Here is a 22,755-nt window from a genome sequence, read left to right on the forward strand (position 1 = left end):
AGGTGAATAAAAAATGACATAACTTTCCTACATTTCACATTTGCGAGAAGCAGGCCAGGTGTTTCCATGCGTGCTCAGGAAAAATGAACAGGACAGAGAAAGAAAATCAAATCAAATTTTATTGGTCACCTACACATACAGTGCATTCGGAAAGTATTCAGACCCCTTCCCCTTTTCCACCTTTTGTTATGTTACAGCCTTATTCTGAAATGGATTAAATACTCCCCCCCTCCCCCCTCATCAATCTACACACAATACCCCATAATGATAAAGTGAAAACAGGCTTTTAGAAATGTTTGCTAATTTCTAAAAAACAACTTAAAAACCTAATTTACATAAGTTTTCATATCCTTTGCTATGAGACTCAAAATTGAGCTCAGGTGCATCCTGTTTCCATTGATCATCCTTGAGATGTTTGTACAAATTGTCCACCTGTGGTAAATTCCATTGATTTGACATGATTTGGAAAGGCACACACCTGTCTTGTTAAGTTCCCACAGTTGGCAGTGCATGTCAGAACAAAAACCAAGCCATGAGGTTGAAGGAATTGTCTGTAAAGGTCAGAGACAGGATTGTGTCGAGGCACAGATCTGGGGAAGGGTACCAATACATTTCTGCAGCATTGAAGGTCCCCAAGAACACAGTGGCCTCCACCATTCTTAAATGGAAGAAGTTTGGAATCACCAAGACTCTTCCTAGAGCTGGCAAAACTGACCAATCAGGGGAGAAGTGCCTTGGTCAGGGAGGTGACCAAGAACCAATCTGCTCAATCTGACAGAACTCCAGAGTTCCTCTGTGGAGATGGGAGAACCTTCCAGAAGGACAACCATCTCTACAGCACTCCAGCAATCAGGCCTTTATGTTAGTGGCCATACGCAAGCCCGCTTGGAGTTTGCCAAAGGGCACCTAAAAGACTTTCAGACCATGAGAAACAAGATTCTCTGGTCAGATGAAACCAAGATTGGACTCTTTGGCCTGAATGCAAAGCATCACATCTGAAGAAAACCGGGCACCATATCTATGGTGAAGCAGCATCATGCTGTGGGGATGTTTTTCAGCGGCATGGACTGGGAGACTAGTCAGGATCGAGGGAAAGATGAACGGAGCAGTACAGAGAGATCCTTGATTTTAACCTGTTTCAGAGCGCTCAGGACCTCAGACTGGGGTGAAGGTTCACCTTCCAACAGGACAACAACCCTAAGCACACAGCCAAGACAACGGAGGAGTGGCTTCGGGACAAGTTTCAATGTCCTTTAGTGGCCCAGCTAGAGCCTGGACTAGATTCTGATCAAACAGAGAATCTGATCTCTCTTCTTGAGAGACCGGAAAATAGCTGTGGAGCAACACTCCCCATCTATCCTGACAGCTTGAGAGGATCTGCAGAGAAGTATGGGAGAAACTCAACAAATACAGGTGTGCCAAGCTTGTAGCATCATACCCAAGAAGAATTGAGGCTGTAATCGCTGCCAAAGGTTCTTCAACAAAATACTGAGTAAAGGGTCTGAAAACGTATGTAAATTTGATGTTTAAAAATGTCTAAAAAAAACAGTTTTTGCTTTGCCATTATGGAGTATTGTTTGTAGATTGATGAGGGAAAAAATAATTTGATACATTTTAGAACAGGGCTGTATAATGTAACAATGTGGAAAAAGTCAACAGGTCTGAATACTTTCCGAATGCACTGTATTTAGCAGATGTTATTGCGGGTGTAGCGAAATTCAACAATGCAGTTGTATCACATGCTCATTGCTAACATGGAGTTTAAAAATGATTGTCTACAATTTAAGTCCTGATGTCCTTACACAGCTCTCTGGTCTTGGCCATTGTGGAGAGGTTGGAGTCTGTTTGATTGAGTGTGCGGACAGGTGTCTTTTATACAGGTAACGAGTTCAAACATGTGCAGTTAATGCAGGTAATGAGTGGAGAACAGGAGTGCTTCTTAAAGAAAAACTAACAGGTCTGTGAAAGCCAGAATTCTTACTGGTTGGTAGGTTATCAAATACTTATGTCATGCAAATTAATTACTTAAAAATCATACAATGTGATTTTCTGGATTTTTGTTTTAGATTCCGTCTCTCACAGTTGAAGTGTACCTATGATAACAATTACAGACCTCTACATGCTTTGTAAGTAGGAAAACCTGCAAAATCGGGAGTGTATCAATTATTTGTTCTCCCCACTGTATATATAATGAAACATTTTAAAATTACATTTTTCAACACTGAATTCTAATAAATTGCCATCCAAAAGAGCAAATATCCAATAACTATGCTTCCAATGTTGATTTCATACATTGTGACAATAATGACACATCATGATTATGGTTCAGATAAGTGTTCAGATAAGCATTAGATTCCCTTTTTTCCATCCTATTTATTGAATATCGGTTATCGGCTGATACCGATATAGCTTTAAAAGGCCAATATCGACCGATAATGTCTGTGAACTGATAATATCGGTCGGGCTCTAATAAAACGGTTGTTGTCAGACAGGAATCTCACTCGCTCATATGTTTCAATTAGAAAACAGGATGAGTTAAGTTAGTCATTGCCTTTGAAAAATGGGAGATTCTTGATGGATTTACAAGGCCTTTTACTATACAGATAACCTGAATGAATTGTCTGATTAGTCGAGTGTTGCATTGAGAGCTAGACTGTTGTGTAATTCTTCAACCAGCTGCACTGAAAGCCATGTTCACAGATAGGAATACTTTAGGGACGGCACCCTGATGGAGATTTGAAGAGTGAACCATATTGGTTTTTAAAGGAATGTTCCACTCAAAATGCTATCGAACTGTGCCGTTGGCTGGTCTAGTTGTAGTGCTGCCGCCCCCAGACCGCATTTGTCCCTGGAGGCAACGATTCCATCCCCTGCTCCTCAACTCTCATTCTCTGCTTTAGACCTCTCAATGATCTCCCAATCTACATTACTACCCTAAATTTGTCAATAAAATGATAAAATACCTTAACTATACACTCAGTGGCCTGTCTGTAGGACCGAACCATTTTTGTGAACAGGGTGGTGTACCTAATAGACTAGCCATTGAGTGTATATAACATCGATTTTTGGGGGGCTGTAGGGGAATCAACGCCGCTTTATTTATAAGGAGCACGTGTGCACCTAAGTTGAAAAATGTAGGCGCACACAAAGAAATGTAGAAGCACAATTACAAATATTTGAAGTAATAAAGCTAGAATCCAACATTATTTTAGGTGCAAAAAATCCAGGTCTCACAGCAAAACATGTAGGTGCCTATGCGAGTTAAATAGACTCACTGTAGAGCCCTGTAACCCCGGGGGAGTTGTGGCATAATCCTGCTACTCCGATACAGATGGATTTAGGATGATGAGACGTGTGTATTTAACCCACAAGGGGTGCAGGATTAATAAGCAAGCAACCAGAAGAATGTCTATCTATGTCCATCTCTCTGTAACACATACACACGCTCTCTCGTTCGCTCTCTTTCTTTTGGTCATTATGTCTCTTTCTACCTCTCAAGGCCCCTTTACACCCCACCCCACCCACCACTCCCTTCCCCCAGTGTCCTGACATTGTCCTCTAAATTACCCCAATAATGAGATTACAGTGTTTCCCACTCCTGAAGGGAGGGAGAAAAAGGAAGGGAGGTAGAGAGAACGTTAGAGAGTGATTCTGGGAGAATGTGATAGCGAGCGAGAGAGCGAGCGGGAGATAAGGATCAGCGCTGCAGAAATGCACTCTTGGGCCGTGAGTAATTATTCTGTCCCCAGTAACATTAGCTGTCATGATAATGGAATATGCACAGAGATTGATACCCTGGGTTGCCAGTCAGAGAAAAGGAAGGATCATTTAAACAGGGTGCGCTCTGGTAGTCACCACATCAGTACGGACTCGCATGTATTGTGTATACACACACCGCATCTGTACACACACACGTGCTCTGGACGCACACACGCACACACACACACACACACACACACACACACACACACACACACACACACACACACACACACACACACACACACACACACACACACACACACACACACACACACACACACACACACACACACACACACACACACACACACACACACACACACACACACACACAGAGAGAGAGAGAGAGGTCAGGTTGGGTGTTAACACACAAACCTCTGTGTGAAAGGCCATAGGGAAGGAAAAAATATGTTCCTACTTACCCAAAAATGGCTTGGCTTTTGACCAATGTTAGAGTAGTAGGTTGGGTATTTGACGGAACCAACTCACTGTTTGCTGTGCCTCAACTACGGGGACTTTTTTTTAACACTTGTGAGAGATAATAGACCACTTAATAAGAATAGCTCATCCTTTAAAGTCCTAACCTTAGAATATTACACAAAAGCCGTGTGTTTGTTAGGAGACCATAGTACAGCTATTGATTTGTTACCATGATTACAACTATTCTATTCTAGAGTTGAATGCAAGTGTAAAAGTACCACTGATGTTGAGTAGAACTCTGTGCCTGATCCATGGTTTTGGCCTATTTGCTGAAAGCATCACTCAACACTTATGTTATTTAACATTTCATTTGCTATTTTTGGATTTAATTTTCCTTATCTTAATAATGTACTTTTTCATTTATCTCTCTGGCTGTAATTTTGGACTATCGCAAAGTGTCTTGTTTCATTATTGCAATACAAATGTTTTGAACAGGAAAGATAACATGTTTTTTATTTTATTGTCTCATTTTCTTTCAGGTCGAACCAGCTGCAAGACAGGGTCACTCTGATAAAGGGCAGGATAGAGGAGGTCAAACTGCCCGTTGTGAAGGTGGACATCATCATCTCAGAATGGATGGTCAGTTCACTGTTCGCACTCGTTATTTGAGTTGTTCATTTTAGATTCAGTTACCACTTGAATAATTACAGGTTGTCGTTTTAAAAAAATGTGATGGACATTCCAAAGATACTGTATATTTTTCGAAATATTTCCTGAATCGGCTTGAATTTAAATGGAAATTCCCCAAACCCTGAAAAATTTGAACAATATCTCAACACACATTATAGAAACCTCCCCATCAGTAGTAGCAGCTGTGACTATTTTAAACATGGCATGTATAGAATTAGCCCCGGCCATGTCCCCTCCTGAATACTTAATCAGGGAAGCGGAGTTACTTGGAGTCGCTCTGAGCACTGATGCCCATTCGTCAGCCAGATCCTCGCCGGCGATACGGACGTAGGGGTTGAAAGTTGGACACCGCTGAAGTCATCGTTAATTCATGAGCAGGCCGTATCTGTCCTCACTCACGTCCCACCCCAGCCTTCCCCGAACACCCGGGGTCACACGGGGGGGGGGGGGGTCACAGAACAGAGCATTGCGGTTTGCACTGGCACGGATGCTCACCGCCGTTACCAGGGGAAATAGAATTTCACAGCGTGACGCGAATCTCTCATGACACCGGCTCGCAGAACGCTAATAAGTGTGAGAATCCTCCTGTGACTCCTCATCACCGCAGCGACTGTGGACATTTCTCAAATAGTGCAGGGCCCCAAAACACTGCCCTAGGATCTGCCTGTGTAAAGTGGAGAAATGACAGCCCTCGCCGAGTCGTAAATTAATTTAGTCTGCGACCTTGTTGGCGGTAAGTAGAAGTAAGTCTGAGTCCCGACAGCAAGAGACTGATGTAGCCCCATGTCTTACAGCGGTTTAGTCCCAACAAGGTCTGTCTTCAAGTTGTCATCAATGGATTTTAATCAGAATACCTGTCCTTTTATAGATGTGATCTGATGCAAGTATTTACCAACAGAGTGATATAAATCACTTATTTTAATACCTCAGGAAGTTGTTCTTGCCATCATGACTTTGATTCATCTATAGGCTACCAATATTACTAACTTATCAATTTGCCATATTAGCCAACCACCAGTGTGTAGCACTGTACATCTGAACAAATGCCTGGGTGTGGGGCTTGACTTTGATGACTTTGTGTAGTGGCTTTACTCATAGACTAGAGTGATTTTGGCAGAACCTAGGACTATGCTGATCCCCATGCCAAGGTGTCAGGCTGTGAACGTTGTAATATATCACTAATCTGGCCCCCTATGCCCCCCAGCGCTGTCCAGCACACAGAGGATACACACACACACATACACACAGATGACCAACACACATTCATGGGTACACACACACACACAAACACACACACACACACACACACACACACACACACACACACACACACACACACACACACACACACACACACACACACACACACACACACACACACACACACACACACACAAACACACACACACACACACACACACACACACACACACACACACACACACAAAGAGCACAGGGGTAGAAAAAGGAGAGCAGTGCCAGCCAGGTACCCTGAGCCTCCTAATGCTTCCAACAAGGGACAGTGAAAATGGGTCATCCCTCTGCCAACCAGCCAAAGGGGTGGGACATCAGTCAAACTAGACACTTCTGGAGAACATGACCGCTTCTTTTTACTCTTGAAGTAATCAGAGAATATTAAAGGCACATTACACAGTTTTACTTCAGTTTGACTTGGATTACTTTTTACAAATATTTGACTCACCATGGAGAAATATGTTTTATCTCTGAGATAATCACAACATTTGGACAAAAATGGCAAAGAAAGCCTCCTTTATGTTAAGAGAACAATTTGTCATATGCTACTACTCGTAGTGTTTGATTGAAAATATTGGCCCTAGGTGAACTCTACTCAGTAATACACACTCTACGAGTTAACAGGGTGATGTAAAGTGATCCATCCAGTAAAGTCTCTCTACCCCGAGGGAGAAGCGACAAGTTCCATCAGAAAATGTCCGAACTTCTGGCAGTCTCCCACTTTCAGACTAGACAATAGGGGGATCACTCGGGCTGGTGATTAATGGGGGTGGGGTGGAGGCGGGGTTCATTTTGTGAAACAAGTCGCCTGTCTACCTAGCCAGGGTTTTGTTTGAGAGATGGCCTTTAGCTGTGCCACTGTTGTTTCATAACTCAAAGCATTGATCTGTTCCTCTCTCTGTTCTACTCTTTCTTCTGTCTCTCACAAAGGCTGTGTCACAAATGGGCACACTATTTCATATATAGTGCACTAATTTTGACCAGTGGCCACAAGGCTTTGATCAGAAGTAGTGCACTATGTAGGTAACAAAGTTCCATTTTGGATGAAGCCAGAGTTGAGAGACTTCTGACTGGGGGAGGAGGGGCTGAATTACTGAGAAGCCAAATAAAGATTGTCACCTAGAGATCAATGAGGTCTGATGGGTCTAGGTGACTGTTTATGATGAGAGGGGGGGTGGGACTCATGAGTGAAGTTGGCTTTTAGAATCAGTTTTGTATCCTTGAACCCTCAGGCCTTAGGTGTAGTGAAATGGTACTGGAGAGAAACTTTCGGGGCTGAAGTATTAATATGGATATCCACATTGAGGTCTCATCAATGTGAGCGCAAAGCCTAATTCCATTGATTAGCCTAGGTCACTGGGAAGTGATTATCAAATAACGGTGAATAGAAAATGAAGAAGGGTGAGCTTGATTTGGAAAGAAGGCTTTCATAAGATACATTTTTTCTCCGGAAGGCGGTAGGTACAGTTGAAGTCGGAAGTTTACATACACTTAGGTTGGAGTCATTAAAACTCGTTTTTCAACCACTCCACAAATTTTTTGTTAACAAAGTATAGTTTTGGCAACTCGGTTAGGACATCTACTTTGTGCATGAAACAAGTAATTTTTCCAACAATTGTTTACAGACAGATTATTTCACTTATAATTCACTGTTTCACAATTCCAGTGGGTAAGAAGTTTACATACACTAAGTTGACTGTGCCTTTAAACAGCTTGGAAAATTCCAGGAAACAGGTACAAAAGTATCTATATCCACAGTAAAACAAGTCCTATATTGACATAACATGAAAGGCCGCTCAGCAAGGAAGAAGCCACTGCTCCAAAACCACCAATAAAAAGCGAGACTTCGGTTTGCAACTGCACTTGTGGTCAAAGATAGCACTTTTTGGAGAAATGTCCCCTGGTCTGATGAATCAAAAATAGAACTGTTTGGCCATAATGACCATCGTTATATTTGGAGGAAAAAGGGGGTGGGCTTGCAAGCCAAAGAACACCATCCCATCCGTGAAGCACGGGGGTGGCAGCATCATGTTTTGGGGGTGCTTTGCTGCAGGAGGGACTAGTGCACTTCACAAAATAGATGGCATCATGACTCAGTTACTCCAGCTCAGTCAGGAGGAATGGGCCAAAATTCACCCAACTTATTATGGGAAGCTTGTGGAAGGCTACCCAAAACGTTTGACCCAAGTTAAACAATTTAAAGGCAATGCTACCAAATACTAATTGAGTGTATGTAGACTTCTGACCCACTGGGAATGTGATGAAAGAAATAAAAGCTGAAATAAAGAATTCTCTCACCTATTATTCTGACATTTCACATTCTTAAAATAAAGTGGTGATCCTAACTGACCTAAGACAATTAAACGTCAGGAATCGTGAAAAACTGAGTTTAAATGGATTTGGCTAAGGTGTATGTACACTTCCGACTTCAACTGTAATTGAATTGAGGAAAAGGCACTTTTCATAACTTATGAAGCAAAAAGAAGACGTGAAGGACTTTGGCTTAACGGTTGTGATCTGTAGATTTGACAGTGTTTTTTTAAAATCGTATTTTACAAGGATTTGTCTTGAAGTGTGCAAAGTTTGCCTACACGTCCACTTTGGAGGGCACCAGAGTTTATTTGGGGTTAGTTCAACAATTGTGGGTGGGCGAACACACGAACACACTGACTGTGTGCGTTAGATCTGTGGAGAAAAATTAATGGCATTCTCTCCTCTCTAGCCTCATTATCAGTAATAGGAGTCTCACCTGCCCAAGTAGAGGACAGCAGTAATCAGTCATCCTGTCGCCCAGTCGGACTGACCGTCAGTCACTCACACACGCATAGGCACATACACACATACACACTCACACAGACACACACAGTTGAAAACACAAACATATGCACATCCACACACACAAACTGAACATTATTTTGTATTTCATTTATTTGTTTCACCTTCATTTAACCAGGTAGGCCAGTTGAGAACAAGTTCTCATTTACAACTGCGACCTGGCCAAGATAAAGCAAAGCAGTCCGACAAAAACAGCACAGAGTTGCACATAAACAAACGTACAGTCAATAACACAATAGAAGCCTCTATGTACAGTGTGTGCAAATGTAGAAGATTAGCGAGGTAAGGCAAGAAATAGGCCATAGAGGCATAATAATTACAATTTAGCATTAACACTGGAGTGATAGATGTGCAGATGATGATGTCCAAGTAGAGATACTGGGGTGCAAAAGAGCAAGACGATAAATAGCAATATTGGGATGAGGTAGTTGGGTGTGGTAGTTGAACTGACCTTAACCAACTTTAGGTTATCAAATCAAGCTTTATTTATACAGCACATTTCAGAGAGCTAAAAAAAAAAAGCACCTCATAGTTGAAGACTCATCTTTGAGTCATAAAAGTGAATTGAAATTACATAGGAACTGTGTACTCTTTGGAGAGGTGTTTGGCTACTTGGAAACACCAGTTAGACCTCTCACTCAAACCCTTGTCATTTTCTTTGTCTCATATTGCACCTACCCCAAATTTTTCACAAATATTCTTTTCATATTACTGAATGTATCCAGAGTATTTTCAGATTTTGTTTTCAACAAATGCTGTGAAAAGTACAGTAAATGTAAAGTACACATAAAATAAAAAGTGTAATATTTGGATTCAGTCTTGTCAGGTGGATTGTTGTCCTCATCTTTAGTCTAATACTTTTTCCATAATCTCCAAACTGTTCCCTTTTAATTGCTACCATGCTTATGCATATGGTTTCCATATTTCTCCTGTAAGAAACATTTAAATGTAGCCCTATCCATATAGGCCAATTCCCACGAGTGTAAGGGGTTAATAGCATTAGTTCATCGCAATTAATCACAATGAATTTGCTCAAATATGGCCCAAAAGAAAGATGTTTTCATTTATAATGCAGTGCATTGAGTTAGAGGCTTCGATTGTAAGGGATGGGAACACCACATTTTGTTTTGATAGCATTTTCGCCTTAAACAACACAAAAGTAACTAACTGTAAAATACAGCTAACTAGTTTTGCTCCCAGTGTTCAAGTAGGCCTACTCCCTCTCGTCAATGTTCTTGAAGTTTAACACTTGCTCACAGCTCACAGCTCTCTCTTTCTCACACAAATACACACACAGCTGTACTGTTAAAGCTTCAGGCATTCTAACTGACTAGGAAAAAATAATACTGGCTCTAAACAACACAAACGATTTTGGCTGCCCTTAAGTTTTGCTTCATCATATTTGGTTAACATTACACAACATGTTTTATGGCAGAATGTAATTGTCTCTTGTAGAATTACTTAACTCGGTGGAACTTGATATGCACCAGATTCATTCATATAGAAGTTAACTGACCAAATTTAGTTTGTTCCCCCCAAAATTATTTTGAGTGGGCAGCGCTCATTAGAATAATACCCACCATTCTTTGCAACCACACATTTGTATGTTTACATTTTGGTAATTTAGCAGACACTGACTTCAGTCAGCGCATTCAACTAAGGTAGATGAACAACCACATGTGAAACATTTACGTAACAGTTACTGAGAATGTCGTGGTTGTTAAACTGGTCTGTTGGTTAGTTCACTGTACCTTTAAGCCCTGCTGGTTTAGGAGCTGGCAGAGAAGCTCAAGGATGAGTAAGAAGCAGAAGGGAGCACAATGCTCCCTATTGAAATCTTCACTATACAATTATTGATTGGAAATAAAACTTTGAAATGTAAAGAAGTGTTTAGTTATTTAGTAGTTAGGACGAACGCAACTTAAAGAGCACAATTGATTCATTTGGGAAGTACTTGTTCTAATTGAGTTGAAATATATATATAGTTTTAATTTAACCTTCATTTTGACATGCAATACATATTGAGAATGTATTGAGATATTGAGAAAGTCTATTTTCCAAATGCATCCTGTATAATAAAATATAAAACACATTAAACACTAAATATATACTGAATAAAATAATAAATGCAACCATTTTTTTTACTGAGTTACAGTTCATATAAGGAAATCAGTCAATTAAAATAAATTCATTAGGCCCTAATCTATGGATTTCACAAAACTGGGTAGGGGCACAGCCATGGGTGGGTACAGCCACTGGGGAGCCAGGCCCAACCAATCAGAATATTTTTTCCCACACAAAATAAAATGAATCGCTTACCTTTGATAATCTTTGAATGTTTGCACTCACGAGACTCCCAGTTACACAATAAATGTTATTTTTGTTTGATAAAGATTAGTTTTATAACCAAAAACCGCCATTTGGTTTGCGCGTTATGTTCAGAAAACCACAGGCTCGTTCCGGTCCTGAAAGGCAGACGAAAATTCCAAAAAGTATCCGTAATGTTCGTAGAAACATGGCAAACTTTCTTTATTATCAATCCTCAGGTTGTTATTAACATACATAATCGAAAATATTTCAACCGGACAGTAACCCATTCAATACTACAGAGAAAGAAAATGTCGAGATACTTCTCTCGCGCGCAGGAACTAATCAAAGGACACATGACGCGTTTGGAAAAATCTTGCTAATTTTTCAAAATAAAAGCTTGAAACTATGTCTAAAGCCTGGTCACAGCCACAGGAAGCCATTGGAAAAGGAATCTGGTTAATACCCCTTTAAATGGAGGAGGGGTAGGCAACGGAACAGGGATTCTTCCAAATAAAAGGCACTTCCGGGTTGGATTTCCTCAGGTTTTCGCCTGCAAAATCAAGTAGAAGTGAGTACTATAATCATTTAGATCAGTTATCTGTGCCTTCTTGGGTACAGGAACCATGGCGGACATCTTGAAGCAAGTGGGTACAGCAGACTGGGATAGGGAGTGACTGAATATGTCCGTAAACACTCCAGCCAGCTGGTCTGTGCCTGCTCTGAGGGCGCGGCTAGGGATGCCGTCTTGGCCGGCAGCCTTGCAAGGGTTAACACTCAAATGTCTTACTCATGTTGCAGACCAGTGGGTTTGGTCAAGACGTTTACCCATATCAGACACGGACAGAGAAGGATTAGCTCAGTTTCAAGTTTGTTTATTTAAATAATATTTCAAAAAGGAAATGATAGGTCTCCTCCATGAGACCCTCTCCGGGACACCGTCTTCTGGGTTCCGGGTCTGGCTGTATACTTTCGGGCACAAAACTGAACTCCCTCTTCTTACCTCTGCAACCGTCAACAATAACACAGGAGTCCAATCTTCCCCCAATCTCTCTTTGAGCTGCCAGGGCCTTGCACAGCTGGTGACCCGATCGTTCGTGTCCTTTCCCCTGGCCATCCAGACCAGGGTACCTAGCAGGTAATACTTGAGAGTGTCTAGCGTCCACTTCACAGCGAGACACTCTTTCTCAATGATAGAGTATTTATTTTCCCTAGGCATCAGCTTTCGGCTGATGTACAGGATGGGGTGCTCCTCCCCCTCGTGTACCTGGGACAGAACGGCCCCCACTCCCGTATCACATGCGTCCGTCTGGACCACCATCGGCATCTGGAAATCGGGCGTTACGAGAATCGGATGGGAGCACAGCGCTTCCTTCAGACTGTTGAACGCCTCTTCTTTCTCGTCCGTCCATTTCACTGTTTTCGGGAGGCGGGCCCTGGTTAGACCGATGAGGGGGGAAGCTATAGCCACAAAGTTGGGGATAAACTGGCTATAGTATCCTGCCAGTTCCAGGAAGGACTTGACCTGTGTCTTGGTGCGCTGAACGGGCCAGTCACGCACCGCGTGAACCTTCCTCTCCTGGGGCTTGATGTTCCCCCGTCTGATCAAATGCCCCAGGTACTCCACCTCCTCGAACACTAGCTTGCATTTCTTGGGGTTTGCGGTCAACCCGGCTTGTCTGAGCGCGTTCAGCACCGCCTGGAGGCGCGTCAGGTGCTCTTCCCAACCTTGGCTGTGGATGATGATATCATACAGATATGCTGCTGCGTACTGCTGGTGGGGTCGAAGCACTCTGTTCATCAGCCATTGGAATGTGGGCGGGGCTCCGTGGAGACCGAACGGGAGCACCCGGTACTGATACAACCCGTCTGCTGTCGAAAACGCCGTCTTATCCTGGGAGGAGGCTGCCAATGGTGTCTGCCAATATCCTTTGATCAGGTCAAGGGTGCTGATGTACCGAGCCTTTCCCAATCGGTCGATGAGCTCGTCCACCCTCGGCATGGGGTAGGTGTCGAATATGCTTATGTCGTTCACACCCCGGAAATCATTACAGAAGCGGAGGCTACCGTCCGGTTCAGGCACCAACACGATGGGGCTGCACCATGCGCTGTGGGACTCTTCAATGTCCCCCATCCTCAGCATAGCCTCCACTTCTTGTTTCACGGCCTTCCGTCGTGCCTCCGGAATCGGATACGGCCTCTTTCTTACCATTTCCCCGGGCCGGGTACAGATATGGTGTTCGATAAGGGTCGTGTGGCCCGGCTTCTCGGAGAACACCGCCGTGTTCCGATCGACAAGCTCCCTGAGCTCTTGCTTCTGGGCCGGGTCGAAGTCCTCAATGCTCATTTGAGTGTTAACCACCAGTGGTTCCGATGGCGTCCTGGGTCCCGACCACAACACGGCCAAGGCTGTCCGCTCGTGCCACTTCTTCAACAGGTTCACGTGGTAAATCTGTTGAGGTTTCCGTCTCCCCGGTTGTCGTGCGCGGTAATTGACAGGTACCAGCTTCTCGATCACCTTGTATGGCTCGTGCCAAGTTGCCAGGAACTTACTTTCGGCCGTGGGGATCAATACCAACACCCTGTCTCCCACCTGGAATTCTCAGGGCTGGGCTCCCCGATGTTAGACCTGGGCTTGGGCGCGTTGGACTTTCTCCATATATTCCCTCACGACTGGCCATATGGCTGTCATCCGCTCCTGCATCGTCTCCACGTGCTCTACCATGCTGCGTAAGGGGGTCGGTTGGGCTTCCCACACCTCTTTGGCGAGGTCCAGTAGGCCACGTGGCCTCCTCCCGTAGAGTTCAAATGGGGAAAACCCAGTGGACGATTGGGGTACTTCTCGGATTGAGAACATTAGGTGGGGTAGTAGCTGGTCCCAGTTCTTCCCGTCCTGCTCGATGACCTTCCGCAACATCTGTTACCTCTCGAAGTTCCCCCCCTGATACAAAAGGTTATTATTAATTTGAAAATGGGGGTATCGCCAGTCACTCACCCGCAGAAGTAGCTGTCCATCCACCGCTATCACTTGGGCGGCGGCAGCTTTCAAATTCAGATCCTCTCACTGGGCCGTCCCGAATTGTCCCCTCAGTTGGCCCCCAGTGGGGGTCTCGACTGGCCCCTCGAAATCGAGGAGGGGGAGGCTGGACTCCTCCCAGGGGTTCGGGTTCCGGCGCCCTCTCTGACTCCGACTCCGGAGCCGGAGACACCTGCTGGTTAACCGGTTGCTTCTGGGCCGCACAGGCTATTGGTCGTCCCCGCTCTCTTCTTCGGCCCGCTCGTACCTTCTTCCTCAACTCATGCCCCCATAGGGTCGCGGACAATCCCGTCCTACTAGGAGAGGTACCGGCAACTCTGGCACTGCACCCACTGTAATCTGGCAGCTCCCTTGTGGTGTCATGATGTTGGTCCATACGGTGGGATACTACTTTGTGTCACCGTGAACACAGGAAATGGACATCTCCCTACCCCTTTCGTTCCCCTGCCACAGCAGGCTCGTGGTTACGAGTGTAACCATACTTCCGGAGTCCAATAGCGATTCTGTGTCGTGTCCGTCCACATTCACCAGGACCATGGGTGCAGTTGATTTGGGGTGCGCCCAACAGGAGGTGACATAGTTCACGGCCTGACCCACCTCGTCGCCGGGGCTAGCTGATGGCATCGACTCCTCTCGAGCCGGGCAATTCCAGGCAATGTGCCCCCGGGCGCCACACTGAAAACACCTCCTTTGGTCTCCATCTACCTAGGGTCGTCGGGGACGGGTCGGCCCTACCCCAGCCGTTTCTCCACTGGTTTGCGGTCCTTTGGCCCTGCCGACTGTCGGTTCGCAGTACACCGCGGTGGGGCTGTCCTTCCGTCCCCTTGGACGGGTCGCCGACTCGTCCCATCTCCCACTCAGCAGGGCCTGCGTGTTATGATGCGTCTCCACTGCTTCCAGGAGGCCCTCCAAGGTCTGGTGCGCGCAAAGACTCACTGCCCTCTTCATGTCGTAAGGTGGCGCCTGTAAGAAGTGATCCAGGACCACTTTGTTGAGGATGGAGAGGGTGGATACGTCGGATAGGAGCCATGCCCTGATGAGGCGCAGTAGGTCGCTCATCTGTGCTCGGGGGGATGCATCGGCTACGAACCTCCAGTCGTGGAACCGTTGAGCCCGATGGGCCAGGCTGTACCCATAGCGGCTGAGTATCTCCCGTTTGAATCTGTCGTAAGTAGCCGCCTGTTCGTTGTTCAGGTCCCAATACGCCTTTTGGGCATTCCCCGAGAGGAACGGGGCCAACAGACTGGCCCACTTCGGCCTTGGCCATCCTTGCCGTAGAGCTGTCCGTTCAAACGTACAGAGGTAGGTTTCGATGTCGTCATCTTCTGTTAGCTTGATTTAAAACTGGTTGGGATGTGACCCAGGAGACGCTCCTCCTTGCAGCTTCCTGACTTCCTCAACGAGGCGGACGTTTTGTAGTCGCTGTTCCTCCAGCGTTTGTTCCTGAACCGCCTGTTGTGCTTGTTGGGCCTGGACGAACTGAGCTATCAACTCGTCCATGCTGATACTGTGTAAACGTCAACCCTGGTCTGACCACGTTATCAGACGTGCCCGCATTCTTCACCACTTGTGGCAGACCAGGGGGTTTGGTCAAGACGTTTACCCATATCAGACACGGACAGAGAAGGATTAGCTCAGTTTCAGGGGTGTTTATTTAAATAATAGATCAAAAAGAAAAGGATAGGTCTCCTCCATGAGACCCTCTCCGGGACACCGTCTTCTGGGTTCTGGTTCTGGCTGTATCCTGTCGGGCACAAAACTGAACTCCCTCTTCTTACCTCTGCAAACATCAACAATAACACGGGAGTCCTTTCTTCCCCCACTCTGCCCTTCTGGCAGCTTTATAGGCCTTGCACAGCTGGTGAGCAATCCCCCCTTGATTACTCACCAGCTCCCAATCAGTCCTGACTGGAGAGCCCGTCGAGACCTGGCACGTCCAGCAGATGGAGCCATCGCCTCGTGATGTATACTCCATCTGTTACCAGGCCTTGACGAGTCTCCCCCTGGTGGCTGACCTGCTGTACGCCACACTCTCCTCGGCCACGGAGAACGAGAGCCCACAGTCCTTGAGAGCGGGCTGCGTCGGTGGCACTGTGTTATCCTCAAAGTGGGCGAAGAAGGTGTTTAGCTTGTCCGGGAGCAAGACGCCGGTGTCCGTGACGTGGCTGGTTTATTCTTTGTAATCCGTGATTGTTTGTAGACCCTGCCACATACATCTCGTGTCTGAGCGGTTGAATTGTGACTCCACTTTGTCTCTGTACTGACGTTTTGCCTGTTTGATTGCTTTACGGATGGAATAACTACACTGTTTGTATTCAACCATATTACCAGTCACCTTGCCATTGTTAAATGCGGTGGTTCGCGTTTTCAGTTTTGCGCGAATGCTGCCATCTATCCATGTCACTGAACTGGGTGTGTGTGAGGGGAATACTACTGATAGCAGCACATCTCTTATCTGAACTACACTTAATAAATCTAATTATTAGAGTACATAATAAATCTAGAGTACTGCTTTACTTTGCATGCACACCTAATAAAAAAATCAACAACACTTAAGTCAACTAAATATGTAGAATATTTACAGGAGCTCTCAGACTATGCTGCCATTACAGCACCATGCCAACCCTTGACAAAATATTTCAAGGCAGAAAATGATCAACCAAAAATATAACTAATCACCATATTTATGAAGAGTGGGAGGGGGTTACTAATTGTAAATTTATGACCCTCTTTCCTTCCCACACTTCGATTCAAACAATTTACAATGACTCATCGTGGAGTACTCTCCACGTCCCCTGCTACTCAGAAGCCCCTGTGTTGAGGGGAAGGTCTGACCCTGGCGTGGCCCTGTGTTCTGCTCCACTAAATAGCACAGTAGCCCGGGTATTTTTCCATTATTGCATCTTGTTGGCTTCATTCTGACTGATGTCCACTGCTGACAAATAGCATTTTCTCCCAGCCAGCATGCAACCCTTCCTATAGGCCTAACTCCTCGTTTGGCTCAGTTCCACCTCAACCCCTAGCTCCTTTACTGTTGCCCTTTCCTGTTCAAAGATCTGTAAAGACAATAATATTGCTGTAAATAATATGGGGATGGCTCACCCTTGCCCTCCATAAGGACATATTGCTTTCATCCAGATATTCAAACAGTAATGAGGTGGATAGGCGAAAGCAATATGGCCTCAGAGAGGGCAAAATGGAACAATCCCCATATTGCTTACATCAATCCAGTCCTTGCATACCAAATGTCAGGAAATGGGCTAGGGCCAGAACCTCTTTGAGACAAGGAAAGGAGGAAGATGAGGAGAGGTGTAGTAGAGAGGCGCAGAGAAAGGGAGGGAGAGAGCGAGCGAGCGAGATGGCTTTGGTCTGCTGCATAATAATTCAAAGAGATTATTATTCAAATGAAGACAACCTTTCAGCAGAAAGAGGGGAGAGGATAAGAAAGGGAGGGAGACAAACAAGAAGCCAGCTCTAATTTACAACTCACTCCGACTGCAATTGCCACCATCTCATGGCCCATGCATGAACTTAAAAGATGGTGGTGATTCTCTCGTATTTCGAAGATGTGTTCGGGTCTACATTCGTCGTCTCCCCTGCCCAACAGTAACCCAATCTTTTCCACTCCAGAACCAAAGTCCCTATCTACTGACTGGCTGACTGTTTTAGTCCTGGTCTATCCTTTTCTCAGGACCAGGTCGTTGTTAAAACGTTCTTGCGACGTACCCCAACCTCTTAATTTAGAGCCCAATTTCAAGGGACACTGCCTCACCTGAAAGAGAGGGAGAGGGAGGGGGAGGGAGAGAGACGGAGAGGAAGAGAAATGTTTGGAAGGAGAGTTTACGCCTCCCTTTTTCACCCATGATGCGTTGGGACTATCCCTTCAAGTCTGACAGCGTGACTCACAATCCGACCCCTCTACGCCCTTCTCATATACACACACACTGTTTATTAGCAAAACACAGAAACACAGGAGCCATCTCCACATCGCTACACTGGGGGTGGGTGAGGGGAATACTACTGATACCAGCAAATCTCTTATCTGAAATAAATGAAACATGCAACATGCAAACATGCAAATTTAAAACTTTTTACCGAGTTACAGTTCAAATAAGGAAATCAGTCAATTGAAAGAAAATAATTAGACCCTAATCTATGTCGGTGATAGATACTTTTTAAAAAAAAGTAGGCGCGTGGATTAGAAAACCAGTCAGTATCTGGTGTGATCACCATTTGCCTCATGCAGCGCGACACATCTCCGTCGCATAGAGTTGATCAGGCTGTTGATTGTGGCCTGTGGAATGTTGTCACACTCCGCCTCAATGGCTGTGCAAAGTTGCTGGATATTGTCAGGAATTGAAACACGATGTCGTACACGTCAACCAAGACCATCCCAAACATGCTCAATGGGTGACATGACTATGCAGGCCATGGAAGAACTGGGACATTTTCAGCTTAAGGCAATTGTGTACAGATCCTTGCGACATGGGGCCGTGCATTATCATGCTGAAACCTGAGGTTATGGCAACAGATGAGTGGCAAAACAATTGGCCTCAAGATAACGCTCTCTGCCCGGTACAGTTGAAACCGGGATTAATCCGTGAAGAGCACACTTCTACAGTGTGCCAGTGGCCATCGAAAGTTGGTTACGACGCCGAACTGCAGTCAGGTCAAGACCCTGGTAGGGACAACGAGCACGCAAATGAGCTTCCCTGAAACGGTTTCTGACAGTTTGTGCAGAAATTCTTTGTTTGTGTAAACCCACAGTTTCATCAGCTTACTGGGTGTCTGAGCTCAGACGAATGTGGAGGCTGGCGTGGTTACACGTGGTCTGCGGTTGTGAGGCCGGTTGGAAGTACTGCCAAATTCTCTAAAAACAACGTTGGAGGAGGCTTATGGTAGAGAAATTAACATAACATTCTCTGGTAACAGCTCTGTTGGACATTCCTGCAGTCAGCATGCCAATTGCACACTCCCTCAAAACTTGAGACACATGTGGTATAGTGGTGTGTGACAACTGCACATTCTAATGGAATTTTATTGTCCCCAGCACAAGGTGCACATGTGTAATGATCAACTTCTTGATATGCCCCACCTGTCAGGTGGATGGATTATCTTGGCAAAGGAGAAATGCTCAATAACAGGGATGAAAACTCATTTGTACACACAATTTCAGAGAAATACGTTTTTTTTGTGCATTTCTGGGGCTGTTTATTTCAACTCGTGAAACATGGGATCAACACCTTACATGTTGCATTTAGTTTTGTTGAGTATAAAAACTAAAACAGTTATTTTTGGTTTTTCTGGCAAGCATTTTGTATTGTATTATGTATACCGGGGGCGTAGGCAAAAATGTGTTGGTGGGTTGGCCTGGGTGGGGGTGCCGAGGATTATTATTTAAATAAGAATGTATTGCCTACGCCCCGGATATATACTGTACAAAGCTTCGTGTAGCAATCAATAAGCTTGCTGCACCTTTCTTCTGACAGTTTGGCCCACTTTTAAGCAATATTTGAAGGGTGCCATCCACCAACTGTTGTTTTCAGATCTTGACATATATTTTGGATGTGATTCAGATCTGGACTCTTTGCTGGCCCCCAGAAAGCTCTTAATCATTCCTGGGTGGTTTTTGACGGGTGTTTGGGGTCGTTGTCCTGCTGGAAGACCCACAACCTTCAATGGAGACCCCGTTTTTGGACAGTGGGTTGACCATTGGACTACAAAACACCTGATAATCTGCTGATTTCTTGATGCATTGCACACTGGACAAGGTCGATGTGTTCATTTGAAACAGGGAGGGACTACCTGGATTTGTCTAATGAGAAATGCTTATTTTCATTTTCCAAAACATTTTGAAAGTTTACCTTTGCGTAATCTTTGCGACATGGGTTAATCTCTGTTAACCCAAAAGTAAAATCTCTCATCATTTGAATTTGTTGAGCTGCGTGATTAACTTCTGTGGTCATACTTGTTAGAAATAGAAGTTTCAGAAAAAGTATCATCTCCACCCACACAAAAGGAAACTCTCAGCCACATAACATGAACTTTAACAAGTACATTTTAGTCAAAAACCTGGTTTCCTCCGCCAGGAGGATATATACACTATCGTATTTTATAATTTAGTAACTACAGTTGAAGTCGGAAGTTTACATACACCTTAGCCAAATACATTTAAACTCAGTTTATCACAATTCCTGACATTTAATCCTAGTAAGAATTCGCTGTCTTAGGTCAGTTAGGATGACCAATTTATTTTAAGAATGTGAAATGTCCGAATAATAGTAGAGAGAATTATTTATTTCAGCTTTTAGTTATTTCATCACATTCCCAGTGGATCAGAAGTTTACATGCACTCAATTAGTATTGGGTAGCATTGCCTTTATATTGTTTAACTTGGGTCAAACGATTTGGGTAGCCTCCACAAGCTTCCTGCAATAAGTTGGGTGAATTTTGGCCCATTCCTCCTGACAGAGCTGGAGTAACTTGAGTCAGGTTTGTAAGGCCTCCTTGCTCGCACATGCTTTTTCAGGTCTGCCCACACATTTTCTATAGGATTGAGGTCAGGGCTTTGTGATGGCCACTCCATTACCTTGACTTTTTTGTCCTTAAGCCATTTTGCCACAACTTTGGAAGTATGCTTGGGGTCCTTGTCCATTTGGAAGACCCATTTGCGACCAAGCTTTAGCTTCCTGACTGATGTCTTGAGATGTTGCTTCATTATATCCACATCATTTCCCTCCCTCATGATTCCATTTATTTTGTGAAGTGCACCAGTCCCTCCTGCAGCAAAGCAACCCCACAACATGATGCTGCCACTCCCGTGCTTCAACAGTTGGGATGGTGTTCTTCGGCTTGCAAGCCTCGCCATTTTTCCTCCAAACATAACGATGGTCATTATGGCCAAACAGTTCTAATCTTGTTTCATCAGACCAGAGGACATTTCTCCAAAAAGTACAATCTTTGTCCCCATGTGCAGTTGCAAACCGTAGTCTGGCTTTTTTATGGCGGTTTTGGAGCAGTGTCTTCTTCCTTGCTGAGCGGCCTTTCAGGGAATGTCGATATAGGACTCATTTTACTGTGGATATAGATACGTTTGTACCTGTTTCCTCCAGCGTCTTCACAATTTCCTTTGCTGTTGTTCTGGGATTGATTTGCACTTTTCGCAACAAAGTAAGTTCATCTCTAGGAGACAGAACGTGTCTCCTTCCTGAGCAGTATGATGGCTGCGTGGTCCCATGGTGTTTATACCTGCGTACTATTGTTTGTGCAGATGAACGTGGTACCTTCAGGCGCTTGGAAATTTCTCCCAAGGATGAACCAGACGTGTAGAGGTCTACAATTGTTTTTCAGAGGTCTTGGCTGATTTCTTTTGATTTTCCCATGATGTCAAGCAAAGGGGCACTGAGTTTGAAGGTAGGTCTTGAAATACATCCACAGGTACACCTCCAAATGACTCAAATAATGTCAATTAGCCTATCAGAAGCTTCTAAAGCCATGACATAATTTTATGGAATTTCCCAAGCTGTTTAAAGACACAGTCAACTTAGTGTATGTAAACTTCTGACCCACTGGAATTGTGAAACAGTGAATTATAAGTAAAATAATCTGTCTGTAAACAATTGTTGTAAAAATGACTTGTGTCATGCACAAAGTAGGTGTCCTAACCGACTTGCCAAAACTATAATTTGTTAACAAGACATTTTTTGGAGTGGTTGAAAAACGAGTTTTAATGACTCCAACCTAAGTGTATGTAAACTTCCAATTTCAACTGTATGTAAGAATATTGCTCCCTGTTCACCCATGACTGCGTGGCCACAAACGCTTCCACCTCAATCATCAAGTTTGCAGATGACACAACAGTAGTAGGACTGATTACCAAAAATGACGAGACCGCCTACAGGGAGGAGGTGAGGGCCCTGCGGAGTGGTGCAAGGAAAATAACCTCTCCCTTAATGTCAACAAAACGAAGGAGCTGATCGTGGACTTCAGGAAACAGCAGAGGGAGCACGCCCCTATCCACATCAATGGGACTGCAGTGGAGAAGGTGAAAAGCTTCAAGTTCCTCGGCAAACACATCCCTGACAATCTGAAATGGTCCGTCCACACAGACAGTGTGATGAAGAGGCGCAACAGCGCCATCGCCCCATTATGACAGAAGAGTGCTACGGGGCAATAGTAATTTAGTTCAGTTACCTTCTTTGGTACAGGAACAATGTTGGCCATCTTGAAGCATGTGGGGACCCCAGACTGGGATAGACCCCAATAGCTTTATAGTTTCATTCTTATTGTGAGGGTTTTTGAAATACGAGGTGTTTAAATACCATTTGACAACCTGCCTTTTTAGCTTGGCCTTTAATCATGTTCTTTGATTCTGTGTTTTTTTTTTTTAAATGTATTGTTTTAAGTGTGTTGCTATTTTAAATGCACCTCAAATATAGTTTGTTTTGAAG

General features: G+C 44.5%; 1 pseudogene; it reads left to right on the top strand.

Moving 5' to 3' along the window:
• The window catches only part of LOC129834111 (protein arginine N-methyltransferase 3-like), a 120,833-nt pseudogene that overhangs the window by 13,045 nt on the left and 85,033 nt on the right, over positions 1-22,755 (top strand).

The sequence above is a fragment of the Salvelinus fontinalis genome, chromosome 35 (genome assembly GCF_029448725.1).
Source record: "Salvelinus fontinalis isolate EN_2023a chromosome 35, ASM2944872v1, whole genome shotgun sequence".
Classification (NCBI taxonomy): domain Eukaryota; kingdom Metazoa; phylum Chordata; class Actinopteri; order Salmoniformes; family Salmonidae; genus Salvelinus; species Salvelinus fontinalis.